Genomic DNA, 24,448 nt, shown 5'->3' with positions numbered 1-24,448 from the left:
CCCTATTTTCTTATTTCCCTTTTCCTCTATTTCTCTGTTTCCCTTTCCCAATCTCCTTATTTCCCTCTCCTTTTTCCCTTTTTCAATTTCCCATTTCTCATCTTTCCCCTTTTCCACGTCACCTTAAACCTTTTCCCATCCTTCTTTTCTCTGTCCTCTTTTTCCCTTTACCCCTTTCCCTTTTTCCCATTTTCCCTTGAATAAATCGGCGCAGTAGTTTTTTAGTGTACAGCGGACATACATTTCCTTTTATTTATATATAGGCTGTTTGTATATTTGTTTGTTTGTTTCGTGAATATCTCGTCATCAGCGCCACCTAGCGGGTATAGTTTTTGCAAATATTTTTTTTTTCACGTAACTAATATATATATATATTTAACCTCCGGGACCACCGTTAGGTATTGCTTCAGAGGTTGAGATGAATGATTTGTAGCGTGTGTGAAAATGCCATGCCTGACCGGGATTCGAACCCGGGGCCTCCGGATGAAAGGCCGAGACGCTACCACTCGCGCCACGGAGGCCGGTGACGTAACTAATATATATATTTTGAATATGTGCCGAATCGGATTATAAATACAATTTTTCGAAATATCTCAACCCCATTGTCACCTAGCGGGTTCAAACTAATTCAGAAACCTTCGCGGGCACAACTCACCAAAGTTTCATCGTAATCGGATAAGTGGCATAGGAACGCATACGGGATAAACAAACATACAAACACACAAATATTCATTTTGATATATATATATATATATATAAGATAAGATTTATTGAAGATATATAAGATAAGATTTACTGGACATACACGATTGCTCAAAAGTAGTATTATGTGTTTAGGGTGTATGTATGTATGTTTGTTCCACCGTAGCAGCTCAACGGCTGAATCGATTTATAGATGTATGACCCTACGTTGGAATCCTTACGCTACAGGGATTGTCATAGGTTATATAAATATGCATATATGTATGTTTATTTGTAACTAAAAGGTCATAAAAAATCATACATACAATTCTAAATCGATAGTATTTTCAGAATCGGCTTATTTGTATCGAAAATAGTTGTTTTAAGATCTGCTACGATATTTAATGAATGAATTATGGTAATAAAGTTTATTAACTTATTTCAGTGGCATTATTACCGTTTTTATAATAACTTATAAATTTATCGTGACAAAAATACCTGAAGATTTCATAAAAAAAAAAAAAAAATACTGTATACAAAATTGTCACCCGCACCCGCAAACTCTTTAATTATTATATTAAAGCGCGATGTTTTTCACGCCACGCGCTCAGAATGCGCTCTTTTGAAATTCAAATTCGAATTTAAAAAACCGTGCCCAGAAGACATCCTATTTTTTTTTTAGATTTTTTTTTGACAGTCGTTATTTTCAAATTTAAAACATGTTTAGAAAAAAAAGGAACATTTTCACTTAGTCTAATCTTTTTCCATATTAGTTATAGCGTAACACTATCACATTAAAGGACTACGAAAGAAGAAAAAAATAAAAATTAAATGAAAGTGAATGTTCTTCCATACATATTGTGTTAGAAAATTGATTCAGATTTTGTATTAATAGATGTATTAGCCTGGTAAATCACACTAGTTTCGTATTGAATTTAACAAATTGAACTCAACAAGAATTTAATAAATGACAATTAAAGCATAGTGTAAAACGGTCATACTGTATTAGGAATATGACAAATACTGTACGGATAAATCGGATATCACTTGATAACTATCGAAAATACGACTATCAATATATATAGTTTGATTAAAAATTAATTTTTGACTTACTGGTTTTCCTTTTTTTATATTCTCAATTAGTTAAAAGTTAAATCCCGTTTGAACTTCTTTAAATTTTAAAGTTTAAATGTATTTTTATTAATTTTTCATTTAAAAAAAGCTGATCTAAAGAAAAGAGAGAACTCTGAAAGTACTCAATTTAGATAATAAATTAGTTCCAATTTGCTAAAGTACATCAATTTATCGAGAAAAAACCTAAGTTTACGTATTTAATAATTTTCTCAAAATGGCACGATGCTCTGTAATAATTGGAGAACGGTTTTAAAGATGAAATAAAACATAAAAAGAGGGAAGTTATCTAAACGTCACTGTTGAAATGATGGGTATTGTCAAGAGTGGTGAGAAGTCACATGTTTAATTGTTTGCGGTTGGCTTGTGGAAGAAAATCTTTGCCCTCATCGATCCATGAAAATACCGAAGACGTAATAACTCGACCGCATCCTTAATTCGGATCCGTCTGGCAAAAATCCGATAAGGAAAATGTCAAGGATAAAGGAAAAGAGTGAATGATAATAAATGAGATCGCAACCAGACTGGGACCACGAGACGAAACGAACGACCTCACTCAAAGGAGTACCTCAGTTTCTTCCAGGAAATAAATATCCATTCCACTGATAATCCATCCGATAATGGAGGTGTAGTTGTTTGGAATGGAGTAGCAGCAGTTTACTGAACGATTTCCTATAGATTCAGTATTTGCAATAAGTATAAGCACAGTAAGTATTTACTGTAATTATTTCTCTTTAGAAAAAAAAGTTCAAATAGAATGGGAAAATTAAAAAAGGTTTATCATACATACTGGGACATAACATTTTAGTATTTTGTTAATGGTACCATTTTTAATGAATATACAAAAATATAAAAAAAATAAATGTATTTCAATAAAATTAAAAAGATACTCAGAAACATACGTACAATTTAATATCGTAAAAACAGATATAGTAATACCTTATAAAAAAAGTCAGTGAGTACAGAAATTTGCTAATAAAATAATTAGAATTTACAAAAAAATTATCTGAAGAGAATAAAAATTTACTACCCTAACTTTTTTTTATAAAAAATCTGATTTATAAACCTATTAAAATTAAGTTAAGAGAAATTGAGTTAAATTAATATGTAGAATAAAATATATAATTTCCTAAAAATTAAAAAAAAAAAAGCGAAAAAGATTGTAGTATGTTTAATAAAATAAAACTTTGAGTCGGTATTCAAAATATATTTTTAAAACCACTATTACTTCTTTAAAAACCTGTAATCTGTACTTGCTTTAATGTTTATCTTCGTTTATGAGCTGGAAAATCAAAAAATAATCGTTTTAAACAAGGAATCTGTGTAGAATCACATACTTTTTGTCGCTCCATAACAATAGACAAACATTCTTGAGCTTTTTCATGTAACGGCCTTGAATGCAAGTCATTATAGATCATAGTTCATGCTTAGCCAATTAATTTGTTTCCATCAATCTTTACAGAAGTTAATCTTACAATTAGGTTAACATAATATTTAAATTTAAATTGTTTTATGCTATGCGAATTGCAAAAGTCAATTTAAAAAAATCTGATGTTGAGACTTCCTTGTACGCCTATTAAATTACACATTTTTTTTACAATCAAATGTTAATAATTATTAATAAATCAATATATTTAAATTAAAAAAAAAAGTTAAAAAAAAAATGAATTCGAAAAAAATGAAAATAAGTATCACTTATGATATATCGTTGAAAAGCTCTCAATAAGGACTGATTACTGCCGTTAAGAAAGAGTCCAAAATCCAGATATTTTGGATTTTGGGCTTTTTTGGACACTTTGGTCAAGTCGATTACAATCAAGAGGGGAGGTGCACAACTAGATGTTACAACAGCCCTAAATACAAAATTTCAACATTCTACGGCTAATCGTTTATGAGTTACGCGAGATACATAAGTACGTACGTACAGATGTCACGCCGAAACTAGTCAAAATGGATTCAGAGTTGGTCAAAATGGATATTTCTGTTGTAATCTGAAAACGAAATTTTTCGCGATTACAATATTTCCTTAATTTCGTACAAGGAAGTAAATCGGTAAAAACAAACATCAATAAAAATTCATTTTTTCTTGATGTAAGCTCTGTTTGAATAGAGTTTAGATTTATTAAATATTGTATTCATTTTATTAAATTTCCTAGTGTGAAGTTAGTAGTCCGGTTAGTTGAACATCCGAAAAATCGGCGTGTACCACTGTAAAGCAGTCAATAAGGTTTGTTATTACTATTTTGTATTTCATTGCCTAGTACAAAGGTTGATTACTCAGTATGTTTATTAATTTTCATAACTTATTTTTCACTTTTGTTTTGGCGCTGCAACTTTTCCGAGTCGCAGCGCCCTTTTCCAATTAAAATTTTTCCATGGCGCCCTACCCTAAGTAAAAATATGACTACTCGTAAGTAAGAGATAAAAATAAATAAAACTTGTGTATCTTCATTAATTTTTTACTTTATTAACATTAAATTAATAATTATAAATGTCTTGGTTCAGTTAATTATAAAGCGTTTACCATATTTCGCGGCGCCCCTGTGAAGGGGCCGCGGCTCGGCTCCCCGGGGCACAGTTTGGGAATCACTTGGTTAACTCGTCGTTGTAAATCAGTTAAATGCAGATTTTTGAAGTCGAAGGTTGTAAGGTTCAAAACCTAATAAACTTTAGTTTTTTTTTTATACAGATTTGAATATTAGACAGTGGATACCGGGTGTGTACTGTGGTGATTGGGATTCAGTTAACTACACATCTCAGGAATGGTGGCCTGAGTCTGTACAAGACTACAACTCATTTACATGTCATCCTTATCTCATTGGACCGTGGGGGGAGGTTTTCTTGCTGTTCATTAGTTGAACAGATTGTAGCTTACACATTAGGAAAATAAAATAAATTTGCACTAAAATCTTTTCATCTTTTTACTTTTTTACTCTTACGAATAAAATGATATTGCAATTTGTTCTATTTCACTTACTTTATCGAAACGTAAATAATTATTTCCTTTTTATAATTATTTTTACTGATAAACCTTCCAGTTGCAGTAGAAGGTTTACACTTAAAGTATTTAAAAAATGTATGTATGTACTCTAATGTAGAGCAAAATTTTTCCATATATCTTGGAAATTTCGATGTACTGCAGATTCAAAGACGGCCCGTTAAAAAAAAAATAATTGACTAATTCTGTACTTTTTCCTTCATTAAGTCATAAAGATCCAAATAACTTATATGAAGCGTTATTGTGCAATAATAAATTCAGAAAAGAATAAACTCTAAAAGATTGACATTGCATAATTATCTAATAATAGTTTGTTAACGTTGGTACTATAGCGTTATCTTTTGCTGAAGAGTAATTTAATTTTTATATACTCTTCTCCCTCTGTCTTTCAATTTGATTGTAGTGTATGCGGGTGCGTGTGTGCTGTTTCATATATCTATGTTTCATATATACGCTTATCGTATACGTGTTAGTTTAATTACATTGTGTGAGTACTTATTTTGTTGGGCGCGACTGCACATTGTATTCTGTAAAATCTTTTATAACGTAATATTTGTTAATCTTACGTGATAAATAATTTGTGTTAGTTTTAAAGCTGTACAGTATTATTTCATAATATTCACTCTCTCTCTCTCTCTCTCTCTCTCTCTCTCTCTCTCTCTCTCTCTCTCTCTCTCTCTCTCTCTCTCTCTCTCTCTCTCTCTCTCTCTCTCTCTCTCTCTCTCTCTCTCTCTCTCTCTCTCTCTCTCTCTCTCTCTCTCTCTCTCTCTGTGTGTGTGTGTGTGTGTGTGTGTGTGTGTGTGTGTGTGTGCGCGTGCGCGCGCGCGCGGATTAGCTATAATATTATAGTTTGAGGTTTGTAATATTCGAGTCTGATTGTCTGATTCCCTTTACTTATTTGTCTCGAAAAAATTATTTCTTCACAATTTTATTTGAAAAAATTATTGATGCATCTTTTCAAATACGTACCGTAGAGAATTCATATAAAAGTATAATAAAAATGTATTAATTTTTATTATCTCGGCTGCTTAATCTTTGCGAGTAGTTATCTACTTTTGTTTGCTCATTTTTATGTTAGCGGCGCGATACATTTTTAACGAATGAACAGTTTAATTTGGTACATGTGTATGTCTGAACACTTTTTGTCTCTGATTTTGATTTCGGATTCGGATTAAGCATCGTTAGAAGATTACAAAAATACACGAAGGCCGAGATCGGCTGTCGGGTTCACCTCAAAATGGCCGCTAAAATTAACATTTTGTTAGGTTTATTAAAATGCATAAAGTATATTAATATCAATTTTTTAATTCAAGTATAAGATCCCAAAACGGGGAAAAGGTAAGTTTTTATTGTTGAAAAAAATTCAATAAAACCACCAAAACACGAGATAAATAAATTATATTTTCATATCGTATGTAGGACCTCAATAAACATCTATTAAAACCATAACATACACATTTGCGCCACCTGCAAATTTAACAAAAAAATAATTTTAAATTATAAAAATGCGAAACTTTTTAATTGCAATAGTTACTGAAAAGGAACGTCATATAAAACTAAATAATGATTAATATAATATGAGAGTACTGTTTTGATCGACCAGAATGTAATGGTCACGTGATCTAAGGAAACTTTAAAACATTAAAATAAACCCGTAAACACTTAGGTAATCTTAATATACAGTAATAGACATTATTGACATTATTCAACTAATTATATTATAATGACATATTAATTATTATATATATGTAATATCCTCCCTTTATTATAAAATGGTAAGAAAGATGCTGAAAACCGAAAATTGCCATTAACTCGAGACCTAATGATCTACTGGGGCCGGCAATGGCGTAAAACACTCGGAGAATCAAGTCCCACCTAATCAGGCCTCACTTAAAAATTTTCCTTAACTTTGACTGGAGATACGAGCGAACATTGGTTCTCCCTATATTATAACATAGTAAGAAAAATGCTGGCTGCGAAGCGGCCAGGGGGCGCCGCTTCCTAATATATATATATATATATATATATACTAAGATATGACCAGGAAAAAGGCGGGCCTACATGCCGCCGCAAAAATGTTACATGGTTTCATTACACATGATGTTAAATGTTTTTGCCATTTGTAACTAAACAAAGTTAATGAATTTAGCGTAATAACAACAAAAACTTTTACAATGTAAAAGTTCGAAGTTCTGAACATTTTTAGCTGTTTCTTGAATTGTGATTTTTTAAACAGCTCTAACCCCAATGCTTTTCTTTTTTGTTTCCAAAACACAAAATATAATTTTAGATAAATCGTTCGTATTAAGAAGTATGTAATTCGTTCCAACGATTGAATCGTTCGTGCGCCGCGCGCAGCCGCCCGGTGCACCACCATTGGTCCGCTCTGTGCCAATAGCAACTGAAATTAAAATGTGAGCACAAACAAACCCACCCACCATCCTTTTTTATGGCAAAGATAAAGATACTTATAAAATCAATAAATAGCAATTGCATTTGAATCAAACAATATTCAAATAATATTATACAAACATGTAATATATAATAATTTGAGTTAAGTAGAAGTTAGAGATAACTTTGTTAGAAATGAATTAATAATAAAAAGAATGTTCGTCCTGGAAAGTCTTACTAGACTTTTTATTGATAACTGGTTTAATCTTGTGTTTAAAACATTCACGTACGTAAATTTTATTCCCTAAGCTCCTCCTATCTAGAAGTAAAAAAATTAAATAAAAAATCAAAAAGATAAATTAAATAGTTTACTGCTAACAATTTGCATGTGTTGTGGTTACTTCCTGAGAGAAGTAGAAAAAAGATTTATAAATGAATATTTGCTGTTAATAAACAGCGTTTGTTTTATCTTAAGTGATAGCAAAAGAGTGATAACCTTTAATATAGAAACATGCATCGAATTTAGGCAGCGCAATCGCAAGTTGATGTGCATATGTGTATATGAATAAATGCAGTTATTTAAATCTTCTGTAATTTCAAACTGAACCAAATTTTATTAAATAAAACTTTTTTAACAACTTAGATAAGAAAAAGCAGAATGTTATTATTTTGTTTTGAATGTTTTTATGATATACGTTTTTATGGAAAGCCTTCAACCGCTCATTGTATTTTTGTTCGAAGCAATGTCCCGTTTGATGAATGAAGTTCATTGTCAGGGTGCTTTCTCATACTGGTTCAACTTACGTTACGGCTGGTTTTGTTTTTATTTAGAATATTAATTACACGTATTTAAAAGTGTTGGATTTGAGTCTGTTTTTCGTTTGTTTAATTTCAAAATGCTCAAGTGCATTAAGATGTTGTCCTCTTTTGTATATGTGTAAAAATATCAAGGATTTTGACGATGTTTGTGAATTTATGATTTGTTTATATGGTGATTTTAAAGCGTTCGTTGTCTCTTTGATGCTGCTTTCTATTTGATTATCATCTTTTCTTTAAACATACAAATTGTCAGTTCACGTTAGGTCTTATTAAAATGATTAACTAGCCTTGTTTCTGATTACGTGTAATTTTCTTTTTCCTATTATTTAATTAATTAAACATTCTACGTGCTTGTATTCACACCGAAAAGATAAAAGATAAAAATACACCGAATAGAAGATAATTTTTATTGAATAATCAACTTTATACAATGTTACTATTTTTATATGGATTGAATGCCAATATTTGCAAAAAATTTAAACTGTAACTCTTCAACGATTCGTAACAATCTTATAAATACGAATTTTAATATATGCTGTTTTGTAGAGTATTATTGTGTTTAGACAAAATATATTTTGTTCATAACTCAAACCTGTAATTAATTAACTCAAAATAATGAAAAGAAATCTTTTTATGTACTGGTGTATTTTTTATAAGTATATGTGTGTTTTGCAGTCATTTAAATTTTCTTTGTTTTATTTTCTTATGTGCGTATATTCGAGGTAGCTTAAAAAAATTACAAATTTAACTTTATCTGTTTTACAAAAACGCTTACATCCAAAAGTTCTACTTTACATTCGCTTCAGAATATCCTTGACACTTCACCTCTTTTTATACCGTTTATAAGTTTGTCGAAACATTTTCGTAACCCCAGAAATCTCTTTCTGCTGCTTCATCATGTCGGCGATTATATCACAGGCGTTCTTGTGTTAATTTTCTTTCAAAGTCGATTTCAAACGAAGAAACAAAGTAAAAACTCTGTTGATCAAGTATGAGGATGCTTCAATGATGCTTCATTATGTATACCGTGAAAGATAGTACTGAATCAGTACGAATGTGGGTACGGGAAAAGTTTTGTATCATTGTGTTGAAAACAATAATAATATTTTTTCAGATCGCATGAAAATATTATGGTACTTATTCTATGTCCTAAGAAGAAAGTTTATTAACATTGGAGTAGAACTTACAACATGCTCAATTTTTTTCGTTATTTGTTATGATAAGGGTTCGCTATTACGTCTTCATCAACGTTAACTCCTCTACCCTTTCTTCCAAATTCTTGTGCTACTCTTAAACTTGTCTTTTTCATCATTGTCCTTTTATCATATTATTTTTAGCCAGATGCCAACTGATATTATATAAATATAGCCTTTACTAATATTTGAAAATAAACATTTGATGTCTTCATTCTGACGTCGTAAACGCTACGAACCTTTGAAACAATAACTTTTCTCTCATGATTACATGTAAAAGTTTTGGTCGAAGAGTTGAAAATTTATATAATTTTGATTTCATTCTTCAACAGCCCTTAAAAAAAAATATATATATATTTATGTATAAAATATATATTTTATATTTAATGTACGTCTGTGTGGTTTTTCGTTTATATTTATAAAAGAGTAATGCACGGTGAGGAATGCAGACACATAAACTGATTTTTTCACTTTAATAACAGCTCAAACGCGAAAGTGAAATGGTAAATAATTTTGATTTCTTCTATTCATTAATGTAAAGTAACTTGTTCTTTTATCGCTTAATTAGATTACTATTATTGCTATCGCTGGGAATTATCTTATTAACGTGTTTTTGTTGTTAGTAGAGTTTGGTTTATTTCTATTATTATTAAATCTCTGCACGTTACGCTGTAAAACGACTGTGTAATAAAATAAATTCTATTACTGATGTTTTAAACTACTTTCATTAGTACTATCTGCGAAATTCTCTTTATATGAGCTACATTAACTGAAATAAGTTCATATATGTTGCTTTTAAATTATTGTGATCTTGGAAAAAATTACTTAGAACTATTACATTTATTATTAGTATAGTTTTTAAGATGCAAGAATTCAGAAAAGAAGTATTTAAGTAATATATGTACAGTTGTTTTATAGTTTTTACTTTACCGTTAACTAAGCCGCCGTTAATTCAGTTCAGTCTTGCGTACGTACTTTAGGGAACTGTTCCTTTCTACTATGAAAACCTTCGTACTTATAGTTCAAAATTTCGAGATGGCTACTAGAATCTTCCGAGATTAAACTATTTTTCTTTTATTATTTCTTAGTAAACTGCTCTGGTTTAATTTCTAAAATTTCTTGAACGCAAAACCAGAAAGGTGATCACTTCGAACGCTAAAATATCATAATACATCAGCCAAAATTTACTAAAAAAAAGGTTTATATTTTTTAATAATTTTTAGAAGATAACATAGCTATATAAACAAGTAGATAGTTTTCCTAGCAGCGACATAAAAATCCAAGAAGGAAACTACACCTAAAGGTTTGCATTTTAGTAAAAAGAATTTGGTGATCCGGTTATATCCCTAAATTGGACCTTTTTATACGGTCAACAGTTGGGAAACGGGATCCTCGGACTGGTCTGCTGGCAAAATTGCGGTTATTAAATCAAACAATAATAAGGATGTAGTAATAGTAAGATCAAGGTCATAGTAAGATACAAGGTCTAATAGCCTTGTAGAAAAAGCCCGCAGAAATCCACCCGGGAGGAACGATCGGGGTAAAAGAAAGAGGCCTATTACTACAGACGAACCGCTAAATTGGGCAAATAATCCTGTCCAAAGGAGTAATTTCCCTTCATGCATAGGACAAACGTTCTGCTCATAGCACGTCGGCTATGTAGGATGTCTACTCAGGATGGGAGCAGCATGTTACTGATCAACGATTTTGCGGTGGACCGACTGAAATATATATTAAAATAACTTTTTTTTTTGGAGTTACTAAAGAACGATGTAAGGCAAAGCTCAGGCTTACATAAGAAAAAACTACCCGTTTTAGAAATTTTCTGCTAGTGGAAATAACCAATCGAACTACAAACTAAACAATTTGTTCTGTGAATTAAGCTATAATTTCCCCTTAGATCCTCGCAGGAATTTAAAGGAGCTTTTAATGAGACTTTTCTGAAACGAGAAACGGTCAATTCAAGAGTTTTCCACCCGTCGCGGCTGTAAAAATCCATTTGCAGGAAACTTCAGTTGAGGAAAAAATTAATAGAACAATTAAAAATAAAAACAATGTAAAAACAGGCAATTGCATGTGTCCTGTTTATAAATAAAAGTAATTTTGGCGGAAGAGTAAAACTCCTGCCAGATTTAAGGAAAAACTCATCGTGTAAAAATGTATAAATTCTATTTAATAGTATTAAAAATTTAAATGACTACAACTTTACCAAGAAAGCCGTCAATTCTGTCCGCTAGTTTAAATATTCTTGTAATAACGCATGTCGTAACTGAATTGAATGTTTTACGGAAAGTTTTGCCTATGGATGGGAATGCGACTGGTACAAATTGGTGATAGAAGATGGGGAAGGGTAGAATTACGTTTAGAATCAATGGTGGAAGGTACTGTGGAACACCAGGTATAAGTTTCCTATTCTGTTTCGGTTCCTGCTACACTCACATTGCAATCCATTCTTTCCATTCCACCTAATTTAGCCTCTTCCTACGTGTACTTCTGCGGATTTATATATTGTTTGCCTTGACGTATTACACATACTCAAGAAGTATGTTTCGAATCGTTATACGCCAGTTATCTAGCATTTTTTCAGATGACAAATTCTTTTTTTAATTACCAGATTTGCATCTCGAGCAAATGGCAAGATAACTTCACGATGGCTATTTCTTATTGATGATTTCCATGGCGATATATAATCTTTAATTTGACAGAATTTATTAACTGTGTTAATAATAATATGTATTATAATAATAGATAAGTACCGACGCTTCATAAAGAACGTACAATGAAATTATTTTAATAATCCACGGGACTTTAATTATTTTATCCTACTTTTTTTTTAATTGTTTGTCTAAATAACTGTTATTTTTTGTTACCACGAGCGGGAAAATCCAATCTAACTGTTAAGTTGTTTCCAGTTCAGTTTTATTACGCTTTTCCTTATATTTTCTAATCGTATTTCTAATAATGGAAGAAATATAGATGAAATAATCGCTGAAATAATATCAGACTTTCCAGAAATTAAATCGGAGATCAGCTTATTTTTAGAAGCTGATCTCATGGTGACCCGATTTTAGTGAAGAGTATTTCGAATCATTTAAATGATCTTACAGAGATAATTAGTGTAACAAAAATTTGTACAGTTTACTTAAACATCTGTTAGTATCGGTATAATAACCCGATTGACAACTCTATTGATGCCACTGTTTATTGATGCGATGTCTATTAACAACTCATTGAGATTGACACCTCTAAAAGCTGCGAACCAGTTCGTAATGAAATTTCCAAAAAAATAACAGTTTTCCTCTTTACTCTGTTATAAGAAATATAATATTAAATGTTAAGTTAATCATTCATGATTCATAGATATTATCAATATAAATCGTCAATTTTTTTTTACGTACACACCCATGTATATATATATATATATATATATATATATATATATATATATATACACACACACCATAAATGATCTGATACGTTTCTTATTGTTTAAAGAGAAAACTGTGAATTTACATACACGACGATGTGCTGTGGGAAATTTCTCAGCTATGTGTTATTATTTTTTATATATTTTTTTTTACGAGAAGTAACATAATAGGTTGTGCAATGTTATTTGTTTGTCAATTGTGTTTTAAGAGATTCACGGAAGCGGCATGTATCAAAATGATTGTTTGTAAGGCGATGGATTTGAGAAGACTCTTACATAACTATTAAGAAATGGAATGAACTAAACAATTTATAATAAAGCTCTGTTGTTTTATGAATAGAAGGAAAATGCAGTAAATAGTTTAGTCTAGCCTAGGCTAGACTCGATCATACTAGACTAAGCTACTCATTCAATGTTATAAAATAGCATGCAACATTAGGAGAATGAAAGAAAGTGCCGTCGTGTGTGCGCACACAATGCGTTCACTACAGAAAATACTGGGTGAATTAGTATTATTTAATTTATGAAATTTTAAAATTATCTGAAACTATTATAATTTGCAGATTTAGTCAGGTAATTTTCTATTACTTCTCTTATTTTTATGTCATATCATTGGTTTATTTATCGGAGTTTAATAAACTCCATATAACGGGTTTACAACATATTAATAATATAATTTACGTAAATAATACATTTAAATTACGTACAAAATGCTGCAAAATATAATTTTTTTTTACTAACTAAACAGGAAAAAATATGGTTGCATTAAAAAGAAAATAAATCGGATGTCAAATCACCATTCCATTCCAGGAATCATCCTTCATTTATCCACAGAATTCGGATCACTAGCGAGCGACGTTACTTACTTTTTTAAATTTTCCGAAATTCATTTATGTGGTGTACCTCACTAATTTCCTTTCGTAATTGATTAAAAATGTGTAATATAATCGAATTAAACAGTTTTTCTTATTTGCAGAAAATCGAGGAAACGGGAAGACAGTTGAATTTTTTTGAGGGAGATGGCCAATTAATAATAGTTCTGCTGTATTATTAAAACAGATTGTGCAATAATCAAATTAAAAAAGCGCATGAATCATTAAAACAATACTTCAATAAAGAAATTCATGCAATCGCGTCTATACTTCGAATCCAACGTACTCATCGCCGTCCATTTTTTTGTAGTTTCAATATTTTTTTATGAATTTGATTTCTTTATGCAATTGGATTAATCTTAACAGAATTAAAACATTCGTAAAGTTAGTACTTCGATCACAGCGTCCCAAGTAAACAGCCTGCCTCTGTATGCCGTACTTTGATATACTTTTTCTTAATTGGTCAATTGGATTGTTCCATTTTCGTGACCGTAACAGTGATGACCCCATGAACTATTAAATACTTTATTTGGTTCAAGTGAGATGGGATCAAAGTACTGGTTAATCCTAATGTATTATCGGTTTACGTAATTATTTGAATTGATTGACATTTTCATCGCTGCTATTTTATTTACATTTAATAAATCTCTTTGATTAGATAAAACGCTTTATTTCTAGTAGCTATTAATTTTGTTTAGTTATACGCGTAGGTTTGTTTTTTGCTAATGTCAGATTAGCTGTCAAACCAGAGGAACTGTTTTACATCAAAATCGAAACCAGTCGAACGATTGGTTTCACGTCTACACGGTTTCAAAGGCCATGACGGAATAAAAAAAAAAAATCTTTACGTAGAATTTCATTTTCTTTTAAACAAGAAGTCTTTTTATGAGATATCTTCTTTGAGTTTGAAAATTGAAACCGTAGTAGACGAGTATTAATAAGGATTTAAAAACACTTGACAAATTTTCAATATTATTAATTATGTAGACAAAAATCGGATGTGGACACCGTATGACTTTTTGTATGCCTACTAAATTACATATACACAATTTTTAAAATGAAAAGTACATTAAATTTTATTTCACTAATAACTTCTAATTTTTTTATTTTTTTTTATTGTTATTATAAAATTATTATTTATTGTAAAAGTTTTTTTAATAGATTTTAATAAATATTTAAGTTTATTTTTAATAAATTAATATATTTAAATTAAAAAAAAGGAGATGAAGTCTGATTCGAACCGATGTGCCTATCTTTGTAAGATCCAAATATTTCATTAATTGAAATTTTATAACTGGAACCAATGAAAATAAGTACCACTTATGATGTATCGTTGAAAAGCTCTCAATGAGGGCTTATTATTGCAGTTAACAAAAAGTCTAAAAATGCAATTTTTTTGGATTTTGGGCGTTTTTGGACACTTTTGATCAAGTCGATTGCAAATCAAAAGGGGAGGTGCACAGCTAGATGTTACAGCAGTCGTAAATCCGAAATTTCACATTCTACCGCTAATCGTTTTTGAGTTATGCGAGATACATATGTACATACAGACGTCACGCCGAGACTAGTCAAAATGATTTGAGAGATAATCAGAATGATATTTTCGTTGAAATCTGAAAACCGATATTTTTCGCGATTACAAAAATTCCTTTACTTCGTACGAGGGAAAACAAATTAAAACGAGTGCGTGGACACTCGACGGAAGCGAAGCTTCTTACGCAATATATGAATTATTAATGGTGCAAAATAACGTATACGCAGTATACACAAATGATAACTTTTTTTTTAATAAGAAACATGAATTAACAATGAAATACACACATTATAAAAAATATTTGTTTCATGCGTATACGCGTAAGCCGTATGTAAGAAAAAGAGAGCGCTTACTGAACTTGCGTGTTAGTATCGATATATATGTAGTTATTGCGTGACGCTTTTTAGTGACGCACGTTTTTTCACAGTTGACTCCCCATCCCGAAGCCTGCGTTAAGAAGCTTCACTTCAGATAGTTTCGTTATTTTTTTTAGTTAATCCATCCTTCTACAAGTTTCAACTGAACATTCTCTATATTCTCGTTCCTGAGCATCCTTCCTTTATTTCCTATTTTTTTTTATTCCCTTCATGATGTCTGTAAGGATCCTAACCTTTCTTCTTTTTCCTTTTATTTTCCCTCTATGATCCTTGGTTGAAGATAATTTTTACATGAAATGTGTTCCAAAAAAGATATTTTCCTGTTTCTTTTCGTTAGCAAATTCTGTTTCTCACCTGTTCATTTAATAATTCTTCATATTTACTTCCTTGTACTTTGTACAAGGAAGTAAAAATATTTTAACTGGTAAAAAAATAGTTCCTATAAAGGATTTATTAAAGGAAAATTACCTATAAAGGTAATTTTTCGTTTAGCTTCAACCAAAACTGCAGGAAGTAAAATGCAATAAAAAATAAAGAACTGTGTTAAATGTTTGTTGAAATAAATTGGAAAACTTCAAATTTATTTGATCAAAAGACCGTTTACAAATATTAATTTATATTAATTGTGTGCTTGAACAAAATTAAAATGAAATATTTTTTTTTTTTTTTGCTTATTCAATCGTCGGTTGTATTCTATTGTGTTAATGCTCGTTAATAACCGTTACGTTACCTTAATGTGTTTGTGTTCCTTCGGCTTCATTCGTTTGGTGAAAACACGGTTTCAGATAAATAAGATGTTTTATTTTTACGTACATTAAAATGCTGACGTTTTAAGTTGACTGACATTTTGTACCTTGTAACCCTGAATTATTCATTTTTTTTCTTTATTGGTGTTTTTTGCGTCTTTTTTTATTCTAACATTTTATTTAAATTATTATTGAATAAACTAACTTTTTAAAATAACTTTTTTTTCTAGAATAAATCTTTTTTCTAATTATTGTGCCTTACAAAATTTGCATTATTATATTATACTAGTATATATATATATATATTACATTATACTAGTATATTATTATTATAGCGTAAAAAAATTAAAAAAAAATTTCTTACCAGTTTTCACATTATTTCTTGATTTCATCTTTAAAATCATTAATTAAATGGCTTATATTTGCATCAAAGAGTCGTATTCTTTGTTTTTGTACTAGTTTTGTATTTTACAAAACGTCACACAGTTATAATCGCTCAAAGATGTACAGCTTTTTTTTGGAATATGTTCATTTTTACTTGGAACAGTAGGAACATTTTAGTTTTAGATTCGCTTACGATATTAATTTGTCAATAGAAATTGCTTTTGTATATCTCAGTAACGGACAAGTTGTATCGTAATGAAATCCTAAGGTTATCAAAATTGTACGAGATATGACAATTTGATTTTTACTAAATTGTGCGGTTGAATGCTCCGTTGTATTTTTTGCTGTTATATAATATGCGTTAATATTCGCGGATGTGGCCAGCTGTTGTCTTAGTTACAACAGATAACACATGGTAGATGGATACATACGATCGATTATAAGGTTTAAATAGAAAATACACAATTATGGATTCGGATGAGGATTTTAATCAAGAAAGTTTGATTCTATTTTCAGGTATTAAATATCTGATTGGCTTACAGAAATAGAACTTGCCTAAATGTTGGAAGTTAATAGTTCGAATCCTGACCGGACCATATTTTACGTTAAGCGCTTTTTGATAACGTCTACGATTACCGTTCTGTTGTTACCCGGTAAGAAAAAGTATTATCAATTCTAACGTGGTGGTCTGAGGATGTAAACAAGCTACTCGTAAACTCATTAAACGAACTAGGAATGAAGCTGCCTAGAGCTCGGTTCAACAAAGATGCATTAGATACTTATAAACTCCATGAATATTATATGAGAGGAGGATCAAAAAATAAGTTATACCCTTGCCGTGCTGTGCTCTTGAACTGAAAGGGATATATTAATGTCTTATGGTGGCAGCACTGGTTCTGTTGTTGTCAGTTTTAGACTCTTTTCCTCTTTTTGGATATTTTTAATTTGAAATAATCTAATCGATAAATATTTTTATCTTTTTAACAGTAATAGTGAAAACATTTAAAAACCCAATTGATCTGGATAATAAATTGAATAATGTTGTATTCCATATTTCCTCTCATCTTATCTCTTGAAAGTTAATTAGTAAGGAAAGTTATGCTTATTTTTCATATTAAAGTTGTAAATGATCGCCAAATTTCACTTTTCTAGGAATTCAGAAAGTTGAAGAATCAGTGATGTATGTGCCATTAAGGACTTTCACACTTATTTGTTCGAATATAATTTTTTTTTAAAACAATTAAATATCTACAATGTGTTCCCTCGGATCAATGAATAGATTTATTGAATGTCTATAATTGACTTAAAGAAGTGAAAGGCCAGCAATAATTAATTTCTCTATATTCCATTTTATTATGGCTGGTACCATGTAACAGCTGCCGATGTATGATAATGAAATGGTTTATTTGTAACGTGTGAGAAAATGTCATGCCTGATCGGAACTGCTAACCAGTCCGCTACCACTCTGGCATGGAGATCGGGGCAAATTAAAAATTATTTATATGGATTAAAAGGGTTGACGTTGTTGTTAGTTGGAGATAAATTCTTGTGTAATATTAAGTTAACGAGTACAAAACTTCAAGAAAAATATTACTTGATCTTAGAATCTGTATTTTTACTCAAAATTTATTTTTTGGTGTGGTCTTTTTTTAATAAATTTTATTTGTATCTGCTATTGACTTGTTGAAATTCTAAGGAATGTTAGTTTATAATATGGAATTACTATAAAAAAGAAACATTCTATTTAGTGGTTATAATAAAAATGAAGGTAAAAGTAAAATATGTATACGCGCCTTATCAACGACACAATTGGTCAGTACTCACTCACCTGTAACTTGTAATATTATAAAATATTTTTCTCGATGAATTATGACTGTAAGGAATGCGGTTTATATTAATGTAATGTAGAAAAAAGTTGGCAATGATATGAAATAATGAATTGTCTTCACTAACATTTGCAAATAGTTTATAACGCAACTTTTCCCTGAGTGATAAAAATAAAAATGAATGTTATTCTTACGAATTTAATTAAAAAAAGATTATACTCTAATTTTATACTATAATTATACTGAAAAATTATACTATAATTTTTTTTTATTCGGTAATGGAATCGCTTTCTACTCCTGATATTAAATTATTTTAAATAAAAGAACCGTTAAATCCTTAAGTTTTTTTATACTAATTGATTATTCATTTTAATGTCAATTAAATTTTTACTTTTCAAAAATCTGTTTAAAAAAACTAAAAGGTTCCTTTTTACGTTCAATAAAAAAATAAACGTTAAGCGAAATAGACATATTTTTTTTATGGCGAAAAGTTTCAAGATTTTAAACGGTACAAATGTAATTATAGTTCTTGCTGCAATAGTACGCAAAACACAGTTTCTTAAATTTATACAAAGTTGTATAATTTTGTTGGTCTTTATAACTTATAATTTGTATGATCTTTATTTTATATAGCTTACATTCTCTGCATTAAAAAATTTTGTGATGTATCTTGAAAACAATACGAGAATATTTAAGAGCTAACGATGTACAGTGAAAAATATTTGTGTGCCTTTTTAAAATTCTGATTTACAAACTGATCTCAGAGAAGAAACTGTTATTTTACCTGTTTTTACTTTCCAGTCTAGATAGCGCTTTAATAGTGTTATAGCTCTAGAAGGGAAAGTTTTGTAATCAGTCTAATTTGGGCATATGCGGTTTTCACCCGATGTTGACGTTTTGACTCCTAAGGAACCCAAAAAACCGGATGGAAATTTTCCGAATGTTAATGTTCGTGTATACGTGTGTGTGTGTTGGCCTCTAAATCACCTTATATCTCCAGAACTACTGGATCGATTTTGACCAAATTTGGTCAGATTACTTCTATATGTGGGAGGACATTAATGCTATTAAATTTTCAACTTAAAAGATTGAGGAGGGTACAGAGCCAAGGTCACCTCAATATCTAGAGATTTCGCTTAATTAAGATCAAATCTTGCTTAGGCACATTTGTTAACAATTAAAAATAACATTATTTTCAAAAAAAACCTTTGGCAAAATCACACCTCCACCTCAAAAAATTTCTGTTTTAGTCGTCTGCTATGTTGTGACGTCACAGGTGAGCGATAGAATTAAATAAAAATGAATACTAAGTGAAAAAAGTAACTCGAGCGTCCGGTTGATTCGGTACCTGGTGTTTTAAGCCTCGCCGCTACACCAGTCTGTCGACCGTACAAGCGAAATTCGTTCTAAGTAAGCCGTGAAATTACATTAGTTTACTTAGTGCCGACCGTCGCAGCTAATATCGCCATACCCGCGCGATTAAATACGGTATGCGCGCGCGGCTTAGTTTAGAATCATTGAATTAAATGAAAGAAAAAAATATTATATTTAAATAAAATGATCAATATTTAAATTGTATGTGTAAGCGCCCTGCATCAGAAACAACTCACAGTTGTAGAAAGCCGCGTGACGGAAAAGTTCTATAACTGTGTTTTCAGCTTTTTTTAATTACTGTAAAATATATAAAAATGTTGAGATAAATTGTGATCGAACAAAAAAATACCTTTGTTTTTACATTTCATGGTGTGATATAGATAGATTGATTATAAATGACATATTGAAGATAAGACCAATGTGTGGGATAAAATAATTAAACGGGTAATACAGATAAAATTACGACAAAAGTAAAATTGCTTTACTAATGAGGAAATGTAGAATTAGTAGGAATGTAGCAAAAATACAACTGAACTATTAGATATAGAGGATAAATGTTGCGTACTTAACTTGTGAAATGATCGGAAATAAACAGATGAATGCAGATGATTGAATATTTTGTAACTTTACTTTTTTTTAGAACAAACATGAGACCACTGGAAAAACTTGGGTAGAAATAAGAAGCAAAATTCAAACTGTGAAATTCATTCCGTTAGAGCATATTGAGAGAAACAAAAAAAAAGGATTGGGTGAGAAAGGAAGAGCAAAACGGAATGAAATAGGTCGTGCTTGTGAATAAAGGAAAATTTGAAAAAATTGTCTTCTAATTGGAAATAATAAAAAAGGTGACCTTGTACGAACTGGCTCGGAGGAATGTTGAAATATATTGAGTTTATCGTGTTGGGAAGGGAGTATATATGCATTGGCAAGGTTTTTTGATGAATTATTGAGAAGCAGACAATGTTGGAGGCTGTTGGCTCATACCCAATCCAGAATTCTTTGGACATGGGAAAGGATATGTATTTAAATAATTATTTAATCTGTTAATAGTAGCAAGTGTAGAGAGTAGAATCTTTAGAGTAACACTAACATTAAATTGTATAAACAGATAAATACGGATGAAGCAGATACGTTAACAAGGTTGGTACAAAATTTGATGGAATGAAATTTTAGTCAACTAATCTAATGGCAGAAAACAAACGGAGGTGATGTAAAATGGAATTTTGCCGTTTTATTTTCTTTGTATTCCTGCCTTTTCAGAATCAACCCATGCTTCTTTTTTATTTGTTATTAATATTAATTTTTTAAATTTCTTCCGTTCTAAAAAACGAAAACGATTATTTAGTAATTATGAAAGAAAATATATTGATGAGTAAGTTTTTTTCAACGTTCAGATTTATTTTATTTGTATGAATTTATCTAAATATCTACATAGTAGTTAAAAATGTAAGATCCAAAATTTTAATGATACGGAAATAGCTCTGTTAGAAAATGTACTTTACATTTCCTTAAACTGATCACGCATTTACAAAGTTCTGACTAAAAAAATTTACAACGATTAGCTGTAAAATAGAAATTCATCCCATTCCATAAATCCAAAATAACGAATTGCATAACTCGTTACAATATGCATGCTTTACTCAAAAAAAATCCGGTCCGTCATGCACTGCATGACGGACCGGGACTCGGTCCTTTCAAACAGCCTTACCTCTAATTCGGGGTCCCCCGGACGGGTCTCCAAACCGGGTCTTCGGTCTATCCATTTTTAACCTCACCTTCGGACCCCAGGAATTTCCGTTCAGTCTTCGAAGGTGGAACACCGAAGCATCCCATCCCTCCTGAATGGGTCTGTCCGCCCATCCCTACTCTACCCACTGCTACTCTCGGAGAGCTCCTCTTCATCCTCAACCTTTTCTGCGATCTTACTTCTCATAATACGACTCACCATGCCACCAATAATCTCCCAATTTCTCTTGCTATGCAACATAACAGACACGATGTTACACATAGATGACATGGAGCTGCTGACATAAAGCTACTACACGTTTTCCAGTGTCTGCAGGTAACAACAACTCGTGAAACAACAAGAAATTCTGTACGAATGCATCTTTAAACACTTGCTTAATACTGTGTGGGCACAACCGACGGAGAGACCAGAGAGGCGTCGCATAGGCTTCCTGGGACTAATAGAATATGCAGCTTGCACGTCGATCAACGTTTCTGGTGTTATTACTTTCAGTCGTCCATTTTCGGCTGCATCTGCACATTTCCTGTCTCTTGGAATTTGTCATACAGCCGCTTGATGGAAGACTTGTTTGGTGCATCCACACCATATTTTTCTGTGAAGGAATTGTGGATCTGGGCATAACTGGTACATCTAATGAATCGGGAGACAATGAATATTCTCTGTCGCATTCTGTAACCTTTTTTTCTTCAATTAAACCTGCAACAAAAGAAGGAAACATTCTTCCATAACGTTGTGTTACTTTTTACGCACTTTATTGTACAACGAAAGGAATTATTGCATCCGATCGAAAAAATACAGGGAATCAAATCTTATCCTAGTTTTATTTTCTCAAAGTTTTGAGGTGTCACGGTATAAAAAATATAGAATCTTGGTTAGAAAATATTCCCACGCATAGATATTCGTATATGAGGATGTAAATGTATTTTAAGAATGTATTTTAAATGTTAATAAAAATGTTACTGTTTTTTCCTTACAAATTAAAAATTAACGTATAATATATTAAAAGAATAATAGAACAGCCATTATTCATATTTAACATAATGCTCTGTCATGGATAATTAAAATAGTTGACTCAATTCATCTATGTTAAATACATATATTTTAAAAATATTTTAATGATCGATCCCAAATTCTAGTTTTTTAAATATATATGTTAGCGTAAACGGATTACTGTGCGTTAATCGGGGTTGTACACATGTTAATAAAATAATACGGCAGATATATAAAAAAAAATTATTAAAGCTCTTTATTCAGAATAGATTATTATTCTTAATAGAAGCGTGTTATTATTTAGGATTAATTTTTTATCTATCATGAAATTAAGAAGTATATATTTTTTCTTACCTGGTCTTTTTTTTGTATGACAGATAAATCTAATATATTTTTTAATGATTTTTTCCTTTAGATAAGACCATAAGTAAGATCATAATGTAAAGATAATCTTCAATATTATTACGGTTGATTAAATTTTAAGTTCTATACCGATGCGGGAAAAGTTCAAAAACATCGTGGTTTACTTTTTTAAATATATTTAATTGTTATTCAATCTTGTTTATTTTTATAGTAAAATGTATGTGTACCTTTCAATGGAAACGGGGTAAATGAATTATAGTTTAATCGGATATTTTCCTTATCACAAAAATCTGTGATTGGTTGAGTTTCTTTATGGAATGTTGAGATTTTTATCGGTATCTTTAATATTTGAAGAAAAACAATATTTTTCCAACAGTTTGTGTGAGCTATTTAAGAAAAATCGTTGATTAATAGTTTTCCATATCCATGCTTGGTAAAGAAAGATATCTTGATTATGTCCAGAAGAATTGTGACCGAGATAAACATTCTCTAGAATTTTGAACCATTCCTTCGGATGGGTTTGTTTGTCTCCTTTCGTGATCTTTCTACGGATTATCAAATTCCATTTATCAGTATTTTTCCCTCAACTTTAATCCTTCATGCTTAGTATGCTTTTGTTTTTAAAGAGGTGGCACCCCATTTACGAGCGCCTGGGAAGTATCGGGCACGTTAACAGGTTCCGCAAGATGTTATTAAATGTAAATGTGTTCCTGCGCACTACCGTCTAAATCTTCACTTCTGGCTAATCCACCCTTCCTGGTACAGCTGGTGTGCATTACTTCATGAAAAGGGGAACACACCCTCACACACATTCAGACACCACAGTCAACAGACACAGACCTCACACCCAAAATGTACCAAACATCAGACTAAATCTCACCACACACTCCACGACATCCACTCATCACTCAGAAATGATACCTCATGCCGCACACACCACACATCACATCAAAGTCAGTCACATCCAATCACATAAACAAACACATCACAGACAATCGAACACTATAGTTTACTTACCTCACTGGTCACCATCGGACGCAGAAGCGGATTGCCCACGACCTCATCGCACCTAGGCGATCCCCACACGTACGGGGAACCCCCTAGGCTCTCAGCCGCGCGCCTGTCCGCCCCCGCACCCTCCTCCGACTCCTTCTTCTACCCCTGCGAGACTCCTCCCAGACGAACAGCTTTTCCATGATCCTAGCAACCTTGCTACAGCCGTCCAGTTTTCCGCACTTTCCAACATGATCTGCTGTAGTCCCCGTGGGAGGAACATTTTCCTTTTATCAATGGTGTCCAGTATTTCCCTCCTCGCATCCTCAAATCGGGGACAGCGAAAGAAGACGTGATATGGTTTCTCGTCTACCCACACACCGGACAACTAGTGGAGTGATCTAGCTTAAACCTAAAAAGGTATCATCCTTAGTATGCTAGGTATTTTGGCTAGACTTCCATTTTGATTTGTGCTAAGGACAAATCTCACCCTATTGAATTACTGTCTGATTATTGTGTGTATAATGGTTTTTTTTTTGGAGTAGTTCTGCATACGGATCTATTTGAGAAAATGTTTCCTTTTTACTGCTGTAAATTCTAGG

General features: G+C 31.3%; 1 protein-coding gene across 4 annotated transcripts in view; it reads left to right on the top strand.

Moving 5' to 3' along the window:
• The window catches only part of kst (spectrin beta chain, non-erythrocytic 5 kst), a 307,475-nt gene that overhangs the window by 75,892 nt on the left and 207,135 nt on the right, over positions 1–24,448 (top strand). The window lies entirely within an intron of this gene.

This window comes from Lycorma delicatula, chromosome 7, assembly GCF_047948215.1.
Source record: "Lycorma delicatula isolate Av1 chromosome 7, ASM4794821v1, whole genome shotgun sequence".
NCBI lineage: Eukaryota > Metazoa > Arthropoda > Insecta > Hemiptera > Fulgoridae > Lycorma > Lycorma delicatula.
This window is presented reverse-complemented; position numbering and strand designations above follow the sequence as displayed.